Below are 20,226 nucleotides of genomic sequence, written 5' to 3'. Positions count from 1 at the left end.
TGTTAATAAATCACCTCAGCCAAGAGTTGTTGCTTGTAGGAACAAAAAACAGAAAGTTGCATATAAAAACATCACAGAATTTCGTGTAAGACAAATAACTCAAAAAATTAAAATTGCACTATTGCAAGAAAATATAAACTAGGAAAATTATGATAATCAAGCAATGGAAACAAACTTTTGCAATCAAGTGAACAAGAATTGTTGCACCAGTTTCCTCCCACATTCCAAAGACATGCATCTGGAGTGCTTCTCCCTAGGCTTCCGCTGAAAATGGGCTCTGTCCAGTGAGATTTTCCTGGTAAACAAATGTTAAATAAAATAAATATCGGTATATGGTAGAGGCATTAGTCTGAAAGAAAGTCAGAAACTGAAATATGTGTCATTATAGAGTGACTTTGTTCCTCATAAAATTTGTGGTTTTCTGACAAATCACTGAGGAATGAAGTCATTAAATAATGACATGCATTTCAGTTTCAGACTTTCTTTCCTTCAGACAATGCACAAATATTCTCACAGTTTTCTAAATGTACTTAGGTCTTTCTCCACATTTCTTGAGCTAAGATGTTGAGAGGTACATATGAGGGCAGAGAAAATACAAGGAAAATCAGGTACATTCTGCAAAACTAAACTAACATACCTGATTTTTGTTGTATTTTCTTTTGTCTCTCTCGTACCTCTCAAGTGTCCAAAGGTTACTGTTTTTTTTTCTTAAAAAGCAATGGAGATCTTCCCATCTCCATTGCTTGCTTTATGAAGCATAGGAACGCAAGTCCCATTTGCATGCACAGTACATCAAGGAAGCCCCAGGATACCAAAAAAATGTGGAACATCACAATGCCATTACAGAAAGGGATTATTTAAAAAAGCGAGTCATTTTATTCTTAAATAATGTCATTATATAATAGCAATAACCCATGGCTGGGTGTGGGTAATGCTGGATTTACCCACAGTTAGCTTTGTTTAATCACACAGGCTTCACCCTCGTGACCAAATCACGCCAACTGTGGGTAAATCCAGTATTACACACACCCAGCCATGCGTTATTGCTATAGTAATTAAAATAATTACAAAGTATGCTCCCTCATGGATGCCTATACAGATAAACATGGACCTATCTCTAATTGTTTTAAAAGGGGATGTTAAGACATGAAATATATAGCTTTAATACTAATGACCAAGGTACAATGATGTACTTGTCATATGGTACACAGTTCTGCTCAAACATTCTCAGTCTGAATGTATACTTTAATGAATTTATACCACAACCTTTACATCTTATGTCATTTATTATACCTATTGACATGGCATCGTCTCGGTGGTTCTTTGTTTAACTATGAATGGAGTTTACATGCAGTGTTTTGAGTACTCTGCCAGAACGGTTGCTAACTTGTGCAAAATAATGTTAAATGCATGATGAGACACTCAAGTATCTATACCCTCTGCCCAGTAAAAATGTATATCACATCTCTTTGTCAGTTGGTGTTTGTGTATGAAGGTATTACCATTTGTCAGATGTCAAAAGTTTCAAATCTGAGAATATCAAACTATTTACTTGACTGCATAAATAGTGCAACACGATATAAAACAGAAAACCCATTCATCTCCACCGGTCATTAATCTTGCACAAAATGTGTCATGGACTTCAGCAAAACCTGAAATATACCAAAACACTTGACAATTCAGGTTTCCACTACAAGTACATGCATCTGTGTGTGTTGTGTGTGTGTGTGTGTGTGTGTGTGTGTGTGTGTGTGTGTGTGTGTGTGTGTGTGTGTGAGTGTGTGTGTGTGTGTGTGTGTGTGTGTGTGTGTTATATATTTTATATATATATATATATATATATATATATATATATATATATATACTAAAATGTAAATGTAGTGGTTTTTTTTTTTTATTTTGTCACACGCTTTAACGAAAGTGCTTTTTCGATAAAAGCGCTTTCATTAAAGTGTTCGGGTTTTATGGATTCAGACGTTTGCTCCTAGATCCATATATATATATATATATATATATATATATATATATATATATATAGGGTTACAATGATTATATCTAGCTTCATTACTCAAATGTCCCTCTGCAGAATTATATTACAAATGATTTTGTCTAATGCTGCAAAGTCTTCAGCTAACTTCAGGCTGATGTGCATTATCAGTGTCAGCTGTTGTTGTTGTGTCTTTTGGCTTTTCCCGGTTAGGGGTCGCCACAGCGGAACTCCGGTCCGCTAATGATTGGTAGTTGATTTTTACATGCCGAGTTACCAGCCCTGGTGCACAACCTTCAACGAAGGTACGTCCATTCATGTATGTCTCCATGCAGAAGACGGTCTAGCTGAGAATCGAACCGGACAGCGTCTTACTGTGAGGCGACAACGCTACCGCAGCACCACCACTGCGGATTGCTTTATCAGTGTCAGTGAATTAATTAATTTTGTTCACTTAAATTTATTATCTGCATGGTGTATATGTTTTTGTTAACCTATGGCAGTCAGTGGGGTAAGGTTATTTCTCCATTTCCTGACTGTTGTGTGATCTCACAGTTGGTATACAAGTTGCAGAAGTGTGGGAGTTAGAAGGGGCTTCCATCCCTGCAGAAACCCTGTTTTAGGTGTTTTTACTTACCTCAGGATTTTGAATGGTTCAGAAAAACTCTTTTGAGGTTTTTGTGTTTTGCTACATCAGCTCTTGATGTAATGTGCATCAACAAACCTATATAGATCAAATACATATGAATGCACATATTTCCTACATGTGAACATGAGCAAACATGAGCAAACTGATTTAAAGTTTTAAGATGAATGTTTAAACCTTTTATGGTTTGAGACTTGATAGCTGCATGCTTGAACCACACACCTTCTAGAAGGGACAAAGTTCAAAGCATGCCTGTAAGCAACTGCTTCATTCGAATACAAATCCAAGACCAAATGAGAGTATGTGCAAAAACTACTAAACATTAAAGAAATAATGCCCCAACAACTAAAGAGTTCACCATTCTTGTTCACCAAAGTTTGACCATGCATCAAACTGACTAATGCGATTTATATTATTACATTCTAAAAATCCTGTACCTACTGTGAAGGTGACGGCACTGTATTAGGAGTGATGCAGTCCCAAACTGTGCTTCATCACACACCGTTATTAGCGCATCAACGTAACAATATTCGCAGCCACAAGAACGTAGTGCATCTGCATTAAAAAGGCAGAATCAATTTAACGGACAATCCTCAGTCGGAGCTTTTACCAAAGCCACAGCTCACAGATCTTGCACAAAATATTTCTGCAGACTTTCAAATACCAAGTCAATAACATCAATATTTTTGCATTGTACAGAAATATTGCATAACCATTTTGTTCAGAACTGTTTTTCATTAACAATGTTCAACATAGTGAACTAATAACCAAAAATGTAAGCCTCTTATTTGTATCAATTTCATTCAACAGTGTTAAGCAATGCAATGTCTTCAGGGGAAGGCCAAAAACAAGTCTGCTCAATTTTTGATAAAGTGGTGCTAAATAAAATCAGTATGTAATATACAGTCAGTCCCACTGCTTTTAAATTAATAACTTCACACATTTAGTCACTGGCAACAAGAAAAACTGTTTTGAAACCTTGTGTGCTCATTAATTGCACTGTTTCTCTAATGATGAAAGTATTCATAAATGGGTTTAGGTTTACTTTTTTTTTGTTCTCCAGCATTTTTTACTTCTTGCAGCTGAACATCAATTGCTTCCAGGGCCTTCAGAACTGAGTAGCCTTTCCAGGACAAACTCAAGTCCATGTTTAGGACCGGTGAGGAGATCACGGATTCCTAAAGCATTGTCATACTGCTACCGAGACATATTTTTGGCCCCAAGGACCTGCAATGCTTGCACATGTCTATCTCATCCAAGGGAAGGTGCACAGTGGGTTATGTTGGAATACTGTCCACACCTTTACGTACAACTCAGCTTCAGCCCTGACCACAGAGGGCAACACCTTCATGCATCCCTGGCCCCACAGAGGATCAGCTGTAAGGGGGTGCATCCAAGCATATTTTCCCAACCTTCCAGGATGGCCCATCAAGTGTGTGAGGTCAACTGGGCTGTAGACCAGACTTTAACCCCCCCCCCCCCATGCCACTGGTGCAGGCTTATATCCCTGTGAACTAAGCTGACGTGATTGTTTCTTCAGAATATCTGCCATTTTGAATTAATGAAAGAAAAAAAAAACATAAGACTGTAAAGCGGTTTCAAATCAAGTGCTTAATTCCTGCAGAGAAACTAAGTGGGAAAGATTCTTTCAACTGATCTGGTCTTAACTTTGATAAAGCCAGTGCATTTACACACAGTTTTCAAGAAACACATTTGTCAAGTAAAATGACAATCGCTATACCACTAGGAAGCACAGAAAGACTGCTAGTAAATGTTAATGGATATTTTTAGTTAGGCTTTTTATAATACCATAAACACCACAACTGTCTGTTCAAGTAATGCTGTCCTAAACACACAGAAGCAGGCTTTATAACTGCACCTACAAACACCTGCATAAATTATGTCACTATCACAGCAGCCACCGATGTGCAAAAGTCTAACTTTGTTACAGCAACATCAAGCAAATACTATCAAAAGATAATACATGCATGATTTATATTGCTGTAAGAACTATAATTATGTTTACCAATCCTTGGGACTAAAATTACATAGTAGTCTAAAATAATTATATGTCCTTTTAAAAGTTTAAAGGGAGCAGCAGTATGCTAACCTAACTGCCATTTGACAAGGTGTAGTTGTTAAATGCAATACTAGAATAGAATAGAATTGATGGACACTATCAATAAAACAGATGAAGCATAAGCAATGACTGGTCTACTTATCACAACACACACAAATCACCAGAAAAACCTTCAATTGTTCACTCACTCACTCACTCACTCACTCACTCACTCACTCACTCACTCACTCACTCACTCACTCACTCTTCTAGGCCCATACAAAGTCACACTCAGAACTGACATGCACAGCACACTTTTAATCACATGCATACAAATAAAACCAGCCAAACCTCCAACTGTTCACCCCACCATTTACCTACATAGAATTACACGCACACACACATCATTTTTATCATTGCAAGTATGCACACAACACAGATTTCAAGTCTTGCACTAGACACAGCCATGCAACCTCACAGACGTGTTCATGCATACACAAATTTCTGAAATCCGTTCAATCACACAGCAAACTTTCACACACATACAACTCACCACTCATGCACAACACTGCACACACAAACTCCAGAAATATGTCCTGTGTAGGAAGAAAGCTTGTCTATAAAGGGTAGAAGTCACTAATCTGCAATCATTCACACTCCATGCACACACCATTGACGGACATCTGTACTCACTCAGTAGTCATGCTTAAAGTATGTTCTCAATTGGTGGACTTCATTAAGCTGACACCTGACCAAGTGGTATACAACACAATGAATGACACTGTTCTGAGACTGCCTATTAAATTACATAATCTAAACATAAGCAGCATAATGGTCTACAATATACAAAAGTAGACCCCTTAAGAATGATTAGCAAAACCACAGCAGTTACCTAACACAAGACCTATCTTGTTCATACTTGTACAATTTGGTTCATACTTGTACAATTTTTACCAAAATGTCTTCACAAGAGTTTCTCCCTCTCTCCTCTCTTCTTAATCTGTGGTATGATTTCACTGAACTGAAACATTTTGAATTGTAACACAACATTTTGATTCCCCTACACATACACACACGACTGTCGTTCCAAGAATCATTCACCTTTTCGAGAGAAGATTACATTTTTTTGTGTAGCACTGAAATCAGTTTTTCTTTCTATTTCTTTGGCAAACCATTTTACTTCAATCTGAAGTAAAGACATCCTATACAATATCCTGCTGTGGAGATTATGTAGATTGATACCTTCCTTCATGCCTCGCTGTTGAGGAGTCTGCTAAATTCCCCTGGTCTAATTTGTCAGCATCCCAACTATCTCATTTGGATGAGCAAACAGTTTTTGGATTAATGCAGATAAATCACTTGTCTACAATATATCCTTAACTAATCTTCTGGACTTCTCAAAATCCTCCTTATCCATTCAAGTATGTATCTTATCATCACACAAGTGTATATGTATATTCGCAGGTAGTTTTTTTTTCATTTTTGATTACTCATCATAATTTGCGTAACATATCATGGTGCATATTTCAGTGATGTTTGCCAGAATGTCCTTTGACTATACATGAACACCAAGTACGGCTTCCAAGAAGAAAATTATCTTTTGTGTTTGTGATTAAGAACACCTTCTGCCAGTTTTAGCTGTTCTGTGCACAAATGCCGTTTAAGTCTGTCACAAAGCTCTGATAAATCGTTATTTGTTGTAAGCATTCTCTGACTCACAGATAAAAACTCCTTCAGTAGGAGTTTTGACTCATCTTATAGTGCTTCTGCAACACGGCAGTTAAAAAAAATTTAAAGGGCACCATTTCTGGTTTCATTTTTATGAACAAACTAACTCTTCTTGCTCTGACTTGAATTTTATTTAATGTTTTCTGCAATTCTGAGCTAATCTGCAACAGTACTGCTTTTCGGTCTGCATGACTCCAAAAAATTATAAAGACCAGTAGTCCCTTGCAAAACTGGTCTTTTAAGTTATCACTGTTTATTACTCACTATTGTGCTGGTTCATTTTTTTTCTTGGAATTTTTAACCATGAACAGCAGGAACCAGCTGAGTTCTATGCAGAAGAAGATGTCATTTGTGTCAAATCCAGCTCATCTATACGAATGCTATCCAGGAATTCCTCACCTTTTGAAGAAAGAAGTCATTGCTCAGACGGGACCTAAATATAAGCATGGTTTTATGAGAATATCTTTTATAGTCTACTCCTCAGTAACTGAAGATACTGTGAACTGTCCCAATAAACTAGTCTAAAAATAATGGTATAGCTTAATTCATTCATTCTTTCCTTCGTGTATTTGTTTATTTGGTAAATTAAATAGATCCATATAATTTAAATATTTGGTTTGGTAAAATGGACATTCATAATGGGTTTGCTCAGCAATGTACCTCTAAATTGAGACACGTGCATACATATATCTTATACATACATGTGCATACTTAAGTAGAGATTCACAGTGAAGTGCAGAAAATTGCCTTGCACTGATAATCCAATTTGCATTGTAGTGTTAAGCACCTATTTAGAGTCATCCAAATTCCCAAAGGGCAACATCTTATTCCCAGGAGTTTGCATGAATATTAATAACTCCACTGTGCAATTGGAAAAACTGCACAGTGGAGTGCCTACTACCTGTGATATAGCACATGTAACCAAGACAAATACAAATGTACACTGATCTCACCATCCAAAATTCACACCGCACACACACACACACACACACACACACACACACACACACACACACACACACACACACACACAAAAGCACTCATAATAGCCATCCATACACAAGCACTCATGAACCCACTCACACACAGTGGTACACCAACACACACACACAAAAAAAAAAAAAAATATATATATATATATATATATATATATATATATATATATATATATATATATATGTATATATATATATATATATATATATATATATATATATCAAATAAAAAAGGATGACCTTTTCAATAAAAACTCAAAGGAAGGCCTATATAAGTTAGAGTCTTTACTGTGTAATTCCTTAAAACTCCTATAGTGGAGGCCCATGGGTTATATACAAATGACCCCTTAAGAGTACATCAGTCCCTCAGCTACATGACTTTTGAATGTCCATGACATTTCAAATTTAAGTCTTTACTGGTGCATTCAGGCTAATAAAGCCCAAGATCTACTAATGTACTGCCAAACTCAGAAAAATGACAAAGCAGATTGTTGAGTTTGATGATGCCATACTGGTGCACCCAGCCATCTTCTTTAGCTCAACCAGCAAATAAAATCTGGGAGTCAATAATCTGTAATGGAGGAGTAGAAAATAAGTATTTAATACATCATTGTTAGCATTCTTGTCTTGAATGCCTTTTCTGAAATGCGGCTCATTTTCTTTTCCACACAATGATCTTCTCTCCAAATGAGAACCAGGTGCAACAAGCATTCATTGAAGTTTTCTACACTACCAGTTTAATTCTTTCATTCTTTGATACCTACTTTATTCTGTGTAGGTAGGATCATAGGGGAAATCAAAGTCTGTTCTGATGAGCATAGGGCCAGTTTACCTATCAGAGCAACTTTGGAATAGGAGCGGTAGCAAGGGACCCCAACAAAATCCCATACTTACCAATGTATCTTTACACATTCAAAGTTTCTCATTTCTGATGAAAAAGAGTACCTTGAGCAACAGCTGACTCAGAAGACAGCAGTCCTGGGACTGCATTTGTTATTCCTCTGCTCACATATGTTTTCTGAGGCACAATCAATTTCATATATGCAAAAGCAACTGGTGGGTATTGTAGGTCTAGGGGGCATGCAGCCAGTTCAATAACTGACATTTCCAGTTTTCCATTTAGATAGAATATCTTATTGATATGCTTGCATAATACAGTTCTGTTTTAGCAGAGTATAATAAAATATAATCTGATTTCATACAAGGTTGGATATCTTATGCAGTTCGCTTGCCATTTTTGAATGTAGAAGAGATTCATTTATTATAAGGAAAGTGAATTAGATGAAAACTCCTGCAATATGAGCTGAATCATTTGTTTACATTGCTGTCCATCAGTAAAACAATCCTGACATTGTTTCTTGAAAGGCTTAATATAAACTATACAAGGTTTTTAATCACCTTTTTATGACTAAGGTATAATTCTGTACTTCTCCATACCTTTAATTTTCCTGCAGTAATGTCTGTTTATTTCAGAGCAATAAAGCAGCAGTTATATGGCAAGTTCTAAATTTGCTGTGTTTTTTATATACATTATTTTTATAGTCCTGTTAAATGATTCTATTTTTTTCATGTTTGGAACCAAGATCATTTTTATGTTGGAATAAAAGTCTCATATACCTCAGTAGTGATTTGCTTCAGTTTGTTATACTGCTGCTCAGTAAAGTTTTATCAGTAAAGCAAGTTAGTCAATTATCTTGCTATAGCAAAAACTGCATATGTTTTTATCTGCCTTTTAAACAACGTGAAATATACTGAAATGAGATGTAGAATATGCACTCACACATCTTTAGTCATAGAGAAACAAAATCAGAGACTGTCAGTGTAGTCAGATCAGCAGAAAACTGATCCAGCCAAATCCTCACCATCCTCACTCCAGGTTTTGAAGATATGAACTTGGGTTAGTGCAGTAAAACCATGTTAAGTATTAGCAGATTATACAATGAATGAGTTGAAAAATTCATGACCAGATGTATATGGCTAGATCCAATCACTCACCTTCTCTTACTATGTTATTTAGCTGTCTGCAGTTACTTAATGGCAACTCGAATTTCTTATGTCAATAGGCTTCATATTTTGGTGAAGAAACTCCATTGGTTAACTGTTTTCAATTTTACAACTCAAATAGGAGCTTCTTTACCTTTTCTAAGTTTTCCTGCTTCAAGACAGAGTTTGCGTGATCCAATACCTTACTCCACATTACCAATGAGGGTATATCCTCAAAATAAAATTGGATTTTATGGGTAATCTGCTTGGTCACAGGAGAATTCAATTCTTCCTATGCCTTCTTCAGACTCCTTCATCCAAATTTCAGTCTGCCTTTAAAGGTGCTGTCTTACTCGTTAAGATTTTTTTTTTTTGGCAGTGTAATCATCCTTGGATTTGGGATGCAAAGCAAAGAATAATGTAGGAAACATTTTAAACTTCTTGTTTTAGTTTTAAGTATAGAGGCTCCAGGGTTTCAGGTGTACAGCACTCACACCATCAGCAATACCCCACATCTACACAACAAATCAATGGATTACTTGTTATTACAGTCTTTTTTGAATTCCACTGGCTGATGTAAAGTACCTCATTAGTCAAGCCAATGGACTTCAAGCTATGATGTCTCTTTTAATTACAATAGTCCATTTATTCTACCCTTCTCCAATAACTCAAACAGACGACTTCATGATAAGATCTCTGGATATGAATTACACTGGCCTGTGTACAAATGTCCTACACCCTGAAGTGTGTCATGTCTCTTGGAACCATTTCCTCCATGTGAGGCCTAGTGCTTTCCTGGTAGATACCTTCATTTATTTGTCCTTTATGATATCAGACATCACTTAGAAATAAGTTGTTCCTCTAGCACTCAAGTATGCGTGTATCTCTTGATATTCTGCACAGTCTACATACATCTAATGCATTTAAGATTATGATACACCTTTTTGTGCATTTATAGGTTCATAGCTTCATAGCTTGGTACTACAGTATCGGCCCTAGGGCCTATACAAGCCTAGCCATAACAATTCCCTGGCTATTTCTTCCCACACTATTTACTTCCCTGGACCCCTGTCTAGCAGGGCGACTGACGTGATCCCCAGGGTGAATTTCCTATCTCCCATCTAATTGTCAAGGTTCCTTTTGAAGAGGGCCAAAGAGGCACTCTGCTTGACATGTATGAGCAGTCTATTCCAGAGTCTGGAGAGTCCCTGTGTCAGGAACCTATCCCTTCAGCATGTTTTGTTTATTGTGATGTCAAGGTTTAGATCCCTCGAGTGTGTAGCTCTGAGGGATTGGGATTTCTTTAAGTGTAGCATGTCCAACAGCTCTGGGTTTGACATGGCCTTGTATGTTAATCAGAGATCGCCTCTGAGTAGACGATATGCGACAGAGTATAGATGAAGTTTTTTAAGGCGGTCAGCGTAGGGTATCTGCTTTAGGCCTGTGATTCTTTTAGTGAGGTATTTCTACGGCCTTTCCAGTTGTTGCAGATGTCTTGAGAGGTACATACCAAACGGGGCATTGTATTCTATAATGGGTCTAATGAGGGATGAGTACAGTGGGACAATGACCTCCTTTTTTCTGGATGAAAAGCCCTTAGTGATGAGGTGTGCCACATAGTAGGATTTCCTGACTGTTGCAGCGATGTGGTTATCAAAGGTAAGACCACTGTCCACCTGTGTCGCTAAGTCTCTTATTACACTTTCGGTGTTTAGTGTACTGCCACCTATGTGGTAATTCATGGGTACATGTTTTTTCCCAAAGGGGATAACTATACATTTCTTGGCATTGAGTTTGAGCCCATGGCTTTGGCACCAAGCATCTGTTTCTGTAAGGCCCTTTTGTAGAGTATCTACATCATTTGGGGATTCAGTAATGGCTCTCAGTTTGCAGTCATCTGCGAACTTTGTTAGCCAGAGTCCCTTAGTGTTGACCTGTACTTCAGAGAAGTAGATGCCAAACAAGAGCGGTCCCAGGACTGAACCCTGAGGTACTCCACTTGTCACTTGTCTGGAGCTGGATTTGGAGTCAGCTACTTTTACAGTGTGGGTTCTGTCAGTAAGCCAGTTGGCAACCCATCGAGTGACATAAGGATTAATGCCCAGCTTAGTAAATCTATCTATGATTCCAGAGTGGGGGATGGTGTCAAAGGCCTTGGAGAGGTCCAGATAGGCTGTGTGGACTACCTTACCCTTGTCCATGGCTCTGGAGACTGATTCAAAGAAGTCAATCAGGTTCAGGAGACAAGATCGGCCCTTCACGAACCCAAACTGGGTGGGATCCAGTGTTTGAAGGTTGCCAATGCCTTTGTTTATAAGTTCCATGATAATACATTCCATTGCCTTGCAGATCAGGCTTGTCAGACTGATGGGATGGTAGTTCCCAGGATCCAAGGTGGATCCCCCCTTGTGGAGTGGGATAACTGTAGCTGTGTGTCACTCAGTGGGCATGAAGCCTGAGGTGAGGCTATGATTAAACATTACACTTAGGTGAGGTGCCATTTCATTTTGTAGTTCATGTAGTACACAGCTCGGGATGTCATCTGGTCCTATGGATGCTGTATTCTTAGCTTTGGAGAGTGCGTTTTTCACCTGTGTGGCCGTTATTACAGGAATTTGGCAATCTTCTGGTATTGAGATGGGCCGTTTAGGGAGTGAGAGGAGGGTGAAGTTGGCACTGAATTGATCTGCCAGGATATTGGCAATATCCTTGGGATCAGTATATTTAATGCCATTCTGTTGTAGCTCAGAGCAGATCTGACCATTGCCATTTAGATTCTTGACATAGTTATAGAATGCCTTGTGGTTGTCTTTGGAATCTTTGGCAATTTTTTTTTTGTAAATAGCTTTGAAGGATTTTATGAGGGATCTCAGCTTCTTACTGAGGCTGGTAAGGGAGTTTTTTGCATCCTGGGATTTTCCTCTTTTCTGCAACAGTTTCTTCCTTTTGTTGTAAAGTTTGTTTATGGCAGGGGACCACCAGATTGACTTCCTTTTTTTGGAGGAGAGCATCTTAGTTCTATTTGTGATGGCATGATTCATGCATGAGTGGATGTGCTCATGCAGTGCTTTAGTGTAGGATTCAGCAGTCGAACTTTCAGTTCCCGTCTGCATGGGTGTCATGAAGTTTGTCACTTCTGACTTGAGTAGCATGAAGTTGGCTTTGGAGAAGTTTTTTATGGAGGTTTCCTTACTGGTGGGGGTGGGATGTGGATGTTAAGGGTGATTAGCTTATGGTCAGACTTGACTAACGAGGGGGTAACCATAGATGTGGAGCATCTATTTCCCATGTTGGTAATGACCAGGTCTAGGATATTGGAGCCCCTGGTGGAACTATGGATTAGTTGATCCAGGACATTGGAATTTATGAATTCCAAGAACCGCTGGGCAAAGGTGTTGGTACATGAGTAGTTTTCCCAGTTAATGGCAGGGTAGTTGAAATCGCCCAGTATTAGGGTGTTTGGTTGTATCTTAATATTTTCCAGTATGTTTAAAAAGGTGTAGTGAGAATCTTGGTGCATGGTGGGGGATCTGTAGCAAGCTACAGTTTGGATTGCAGTCTTATCTAGTGTTAGTTGTACCTGGAGAATCTCAGACACATCGTGTTGGGCAACTAGCCAGGTGGTGTGAATATCCTTGGTGAATATGGACACTCCTCCACCTTTAGTGTTTCCATCCTGATTTGGTGGACAAAAAGTGTGGCAAGAGTTGTAGAGTGGTATTGCAGGGGTGCTCTCTAGAGCCTTGGACCAGGTCTCAGTTACTGCACAGATATCGATGTTCTCCATTTTTAGGAGTGCCTCGAGAGAGTGCATTTTGAGGTTTAGACTTCTAGCATTGAGTAGCATTACCTTCAGAATTTGCATGCTTGTACCATTTACGGTGTTGGTTTTGTCCTTTGAACTTTGTCTAAAATAAGTGACTATAGGGGTGGCAAGAGCCTTAACCAGTAACTTGAATCCCAGGGGCGACAGGTGCAGACCATCTCTGGCAAAGCATCATGGTCTGTCGATCATGTCATCCCAGGCAGACAGATACTGGATCCCCTTTGAATGACACCAGAAGCTTAGCCAATTGTTGAAGTCAATCATTTTGTCCTTATATTGTGGTATCATTCTGGCCGAAGGAAGGATGCTACTCAGGGCTAGGGTCATACCTGCCTGGGCCACATGATCCGAGAGCTCTTTCATGTCTCTTTTCATGTAGTCCAGGGAGGTACATCTCAAGTCATTCACTCCAACATGGACAATGACAGAGTCATATTTGTACTTGTGGAGTGACTTGAGTGCATGCGTTATGTGGTGGATCCTGGCACCCGACAGGCAGCTGACTGTAATTTTCACCTTGTTCAGCATGGTGAGTCGGACATCAGTGTGCCTGACTATAGAGTCACCTATGACTAAAGTGTTTGGTACGTTGTCTTGCCTTAGGGACTGTTGTTGGGTGGCACACTGGTGTTGTGAGCTATGTGACACTTTGGTTGTGACTGGTGTTTGTTTGTGTTTCAGCTTTGGAGGTCCTTGTTGCTTGGGCAGGTTACAGTTAAGGGCCTCCGCATATGTGGATTTAATGTTGTTATGTGTGGGTGTTGATAGTGTGGGTTTAGAAGGACTATGTGTTGCTTGAGGTGTAGTGTGGGTGTTAACCTTCTCCTCTTGACTGTCTAGCACAATCTTGGGTGGAGAGAGCTTTGCTTCCAGTTTGGCTATGTAAGTGCATCTCTCACAGGTTGTAGTGTTGGGTGGTAGGAGGAGAGGTTTATCAGGTTTTTAGAAAGCTGTGCTGATACATTACATACACACATGCAAGCATTGTGTCTACCCATGTCAGAGGGATCATTTATAGTATCTTGTTCTTATGTATGGTGTTCTCCAATCCACGTCAACATGTCCCCTCCCTCAAAGTGCTCTTAAAAGCATGAGTCATATTTTCTGATTATTTTCTGATTATCAGAGAGTACTAATCTATTATCTGATCACTCATGTCCATCAGTGTTGTTCCTTTCATCAGCGACAGTGGAAGCAGATTGGTAGGTATGTTGAGCAAATCTTTTTGACTGCTGTGGTTCTTCAAACATCTGTGAGACAGTAGCAATAGTATTCTGTGCTGAGCATGTGGATTTAAACTGAATTTCTTGCAGGCTGGGGAGTCCTTTCAATTTTACTCTGTGCTTTGTACCAGAGCATAACTACCAGCAGTTAACCTCCTAATTTGATTGAGTCTGTGACACAGAACTATGGAAAGGCTTAATATAAACAAACCAAAGTTGAGACATATGTGGGTGGGATTCAATTAGTGGCCCCAACACTGAAGGGGTAATGAGGCATGGTCTGCTTATTTTTTCCCAGAGCGAGATGGAGGGTTGTAGGCACTCCAGGAGCACACAAGAAGTGCAGTTGTCATGCTAGAGAGTGGGGAAGCCACTTTTTATGCTTTAGGACTGAGGTTGCTTGCTCACAGCAACCATTGCAGAAGTGATGAATACCCCGAGCAGACAGCCCTTTAAACACCTACCTTCCCCTACTTAGTGGAGCATGTTCAGGGAGATATGGCCATAAATGAAAAAAAAAATCTCAAATCACTTCTGATGGTTGTCTGAATGATGGTCCATTCATTCCCCTTAACTGGGGAGAAGGTCATCTGGGAGGGGCTAATTTACCGGGAAAGGTCTGATAAATTGATAGACTGTAGGGGCAAAAATAATTTTGCCTCCTCGTTTTCATTTGCTTTGATAGGAACAGATAATCACATAACTGTTCCAGTCACAGATTCTTCCCATTATTTCATTCATGTCCATCACACCAGCCATTTGCACAAAACACTACAATGAGAATGTAAAACTGTTTCTATCTACACTACTACTATGGCTGCTACCTCTGCCTCACCTACTGACTGAACTAATCTACACCTCTTGACTCTAACATTATATGATACTCTGCCTCAACACAAGAAATAACACACCAGATTAGACATTTCAGTTCCTTTTCATACTATACCCAGAAAATGAATGCAGCATTGATCTCCGTATCTATGTACATGGGACTGTATAATGACATACTTTTTCTCTGCTTACTGTTCAGTGTTTTGCTGCTTGTGTTGTTTCTTAAAACCTTAACTCTTGTTAACCCACTAGTTAACTTTTAACTATAACTTCAAACTGTTCAAACTGTCTCTTAAATAGTTTAACATCCTGTCCGATGCATAGTACTATTAAAGTGTATTATTGTATGTTTTAATGTGGCCTCCGCTAAAAAAGGATATCTGTCGTGTCCAGTCGGACTTTCCTGAAATGTAAAATAAATAAAATAAATAAAAATAAACATCTAATGCTGGAAATATATAATACAAACTAGATAATAAGTTAGTAAAATGTGGCATCCATTATTATATATCAAAATGAGGCTACCAGCTACTTTTAAAGGCAGCAGAAAATGAGAAAATCGAAACATTTATAACTATTTCTTATTGATACTATCCACGTTTTAGTACTTAACGCAGTTGAGTGAACATATGTGCCATTAAACATGCAGATAGGAAGTTTGGATAATTTCCTAGTGTACTTTATTTTGTTCTATAAAATGTAATAAGATCGGCCACTAGAAGAAATGTTGCCTGATGTTAATGGATTGTTCTTGATACATTGTTGTCTTAATGAAACATCAGTAAAGCAGCGTTAAATAATACAAAAATATTACAATTCTTTTTTTTTTTGCCATTGTTGTCATTGAAGTTTTACAGATGCAGGACCTACTGTTAAGAGTATGCTTAATTTATTCAGTATTTTGAATCAAATTCCCAAGTGTGAATGGTGAAATGTAATCTATGCTTTTACCCTAATAAGCCTTATGATAACAAGAAACCCCAACCGTCCTCCCTAACAGGAGCTGACAATCTCCTTTGCATTAGGATGGCAGTTCAGGTTATCTGTAGAACTACAGTGGGAAAAATCAACACAACAGAAAAAAAATCTCATCTTCATAGAACTGTGCATTATGGCCATTCCTCATACCTAACACACAGCTGCCATTAGCCACAAACTCCTAACCTATCTGAACATCTCCATTCTCTTCCACATTTACAAGACATCTGTGGGAAACTTAGTTCACAAAATAAAATTAAAACAACTTGCCTTACTCTGGTTAGGATATGAGGGCCACAGACCCTAGAGCTCTAGTGCAGACTTAAATATGTTGCTGCATTGTACACAGCAGCAGCACTACTGATTTTACTCCCCTGCCAACCCCAACTACCTTAGTTGCCCTCGCACCCTGGGGTGAGAGTCTTCTTATACAGGTTTCTCAACCAGTCAGAATAATCTGAGCTTAAAAACCAGTCCACCAGGTTAGCTTTTTATTCATCACATTTTCCTAGTATTCTGCTCTACTCATCTAATTTCAGTAGCTATATATTAACCAAATGTCAGTATGCTAAAATCATTTTAAATTACATCTGTCTGTTCCATCTTACTAACCGTATCCTTGGATGCAGCACCTGCCTTCATACCTCATTATGCTGACCATAGGAACTACTGCATTGTTTCATACTGCTGCAGCCCACTTATGACTACAGCCCACATATCATCAATATTTCCCTCCAACATCTATGGATACAAACATACCTTGTCTTCTTAATTTTAGTAAATCAAAGCAAGACTGCCTTGCTCACTATTTGAAGTTAATTTTCTTTTCAAAACACTTCATAATAGAAAAATGTTACTATGAAGTGGCAAGAGTCGAACCCTGCCACTAAGCTGACTTATACTATACTTCGTGAGTTTCTATATATAATACCTGCTGAAGCAGGCATCAGACTTCTACACCCAAGTGCTAGAAGCCTATGCAATGAAATGTTGTACTTCTGCACATTGCTAACATGGAGATAAAGGAAACCAGATGTATCCAAAATGCACCTTGAGCCATACATACAAATGAATGTAATTATTCAGAGTGAGCTTTCTCTATCTATAGAAATGACATTACAGGCATGAAAACAGAAAGCATTGCCAATGTAGTATCCAAAACTTTGAAGGTTTAAAATAAGTCAGCTGCCCCCATAATGAGGTATTTTAACAACTGTCTTCACCATATACGTGGATGGCAATAAATCAAAGTTGTCTGCATCTACCGCAAACCAGAATCTCTCCTAAAATATTCCTTTCAGCCACTGCTTCCAGTTGAAAACATATTAATGCTAAAGCTGTCGTCCTTCAACATTTTAATGCTCTTTCATGAGGACTCTAATAATAAAAAAAGGTGACAGTGTGATTAGTTATTGGTGAAGGAAAAGTCTAGACTGAATAGTTATCAAGACCTCACCCACACCAAATGTGGTAAATGGTCCTGCTCCTACCATTACACCATGAAAACATAATGCGCATAAATATTCAGCCATCTTAAAGAACACCAGAAGTCTCAAAAAGCTGCTTTTCACTACAGCAGGTTAGGAAATAAAATCATTTAAAAAGAAATGCATCACATTCATGCCGCTGCACTTGTGTAGTAGCTGAATTCAATTAAAAAGACTATTTTGATTATTAAATATGCTCTTGAAGAGAGAGCAGAACCCAAGACATAGCATTCACTGGATCCTATCTGCCAAAAAAGCATCTAATCTGTCTTTAAGGGATAGAGTGTAGAAATTCTGAATAACAGAACAGCTGTATAATGCCTTTAAAGACTACAGAAATAAATGCTCACAGGAAATTAGGTTTCCAAACATTATTATACACTGTTTCAAAAAATATTTAGGTCAAACTGTTTTTTTAGAAGGCTTAAATTGCCTGTATGGAAGTCCTGAAGCAGCAACACCACTCTTTTCTCACTGCCTATCCACCTTGAATCTTCAGCCACCTTTCATACTTTTTTTGGGGGGGGCAGGGGTGCAGTACCTCTTCTGACTGTTGAGCCTTCCTCTCACTTAATTCACCCTTCTCTTACCTCAGGGCAAAGGCTCTGTTTTTTTTGTCTAGTTTGACTTCTATTGTCCCTGAGGTCAAGGGGCAAGCTACCAGAAGTCAGGGTGTCATCCCAAAGAAAACCAGAATTTTTCCTAGCCCTTATGTCCTCTCCCAGCATGATGACATGTCTACATATCAAGCTGGGTGAGCAGTTAGGAGAGGCTTGAATGTGTGCACCACCCTGTGTCCATAGAGTGGCTACACCTGTTCAAATCTCTCATGTCCCCAACCTGCTGTTCCTCTTAAGTGCCAGCCTATGCCAGAGCTCAACAATGGAACACCCTTCATACTCTGTCCTGTCTAGGAAAGGCACACCTGTTCTCCTTACCTGTGTTGCCAAGCACCAGAGCCATTAAACAGAATTTGTATCCCCCTCCCTATTATGTTTTGAATAAATGGAGTCTTGAATATACAGATTCCTAATCGCGAGGTTGGGGAACCATCTAAAGTTAGGGTTACCAACCGACAAGTAAATGGAGGCCATTAGCAAAAAACTCATGTATGTGTTTTGCAAACAGTTTACTCACTACAGTAGATTTGACTTACAAGCTGAAGTTTAATAAATACTTCAATAATCTCCCCTGCACACTCATTATATATACATGTGCTCACACACACAGTTTTTTAGCCCTTCAGCAGCTATCTGCTGCTTCCTTTACCCTGTTTCTTTCTATCTGTTCCCAACAATGCACAAAATGTTTTGCTCTACATCTTTCAGTGGCTATTAGCTTTTCTTCTGTCTTCTCAAAGTCAAGACAGTTAATGGAGGGCATCAAATTAATGGAGGGGATGTCATTATTTTGTGCTGACAGAAATCAGTCTCTCTGTGGCAAATCTCATGGAGGGTTGTTTGTGTGTATAGCAGTAACAAGTGGTGTACAAACTGTGACATAATCACCTCTCACTGCTCAGACAACATTGAGTTCATGTCACTAAAATGCAGACTCTTCTACTTGCCTAGGGAAGTCAGTGGAGTGAGCATAACAGTTATTTACATCCCCTCCCTAGTGCTAATACCAAGTGGCATTGAACATTCTGTATCTGTCAATAAATGAGCTCCAAAATAAGAACCCTGAGTTAGCCCATATAATTGCAGGTGATTTCAATCAAGCTGACTTGAAATCCGTATTACCCCATTATCATCAACATTTGAACTTTGCAACAAGAGGGGTGAACACTCTGGATAAGGTGTACACAAATGTAAAACTGGCCTACAAAGCAGTACCTTATCCACATCTGGGCAACTCAGACCATCTGACCATCATGGTGCATCCTGCATACACACCACTGCTGAAAAGGGGCAAACCTACAACCAAGCAAGTAAGGATACGGCCTGAGGGAGCAGTCTTGGCATTACAGGACTGCTTTGAATGTATGACCCGGTCGGTGTTTAGAGAGGCACCTGTAAAGAGCCACCATATTGACTTGGAGGAGTATATGGAATCTGTAATGGCCTATATTTCAAATTGTGTTGATGATGTAAAAGTCATCAAATGTATCACCATACTTGCTAATCAGAAACCCTGGCTACCTGGTAAAGTATATGAGCTCCTAAAGGCACAAAATGCTGCATTTAAATCAAAAGACAAGGATGCCCTTTGAGAGGACAGAGAAAATCTAAATAGAGATATAAAGGAGGCTAAGAGGACCTATGGATGTAAAATTCAGGGACACTTCTCTGATCAAAGGGACTCCAGACATCTCTGGCAAGGCATACAAGCCATAATGAACTACAGGCCTGCATCCTCCCCATGTGATGAACAAACTAAACACCTACTTCAGCAGATTTGATATGGACAACAACACTGTGGCAAATAAGCTCCCTGTCCAACAGAGTGAGGAAATGCTTTATCTAAGAACATCTGAAGTTCTG

Source organism: Protopterus annectens, chromosome 6.part0 (genome assembly GCF_019279795.1).
Source record: "Protopterus annectens isolate FY-2018-M chromosome 6.part0, PAN1.0, whole genome shotgun sequence".
Classification (NCBI taxonomy): domain Eukaryota; kingdom Metazoa; phylum Chordata; order Ceratodontiformes; family Protopteridae; genus Protopterus; species Protopterus annectens.
Note: the sequence above shows the minus strand (reverse complement) of the source record.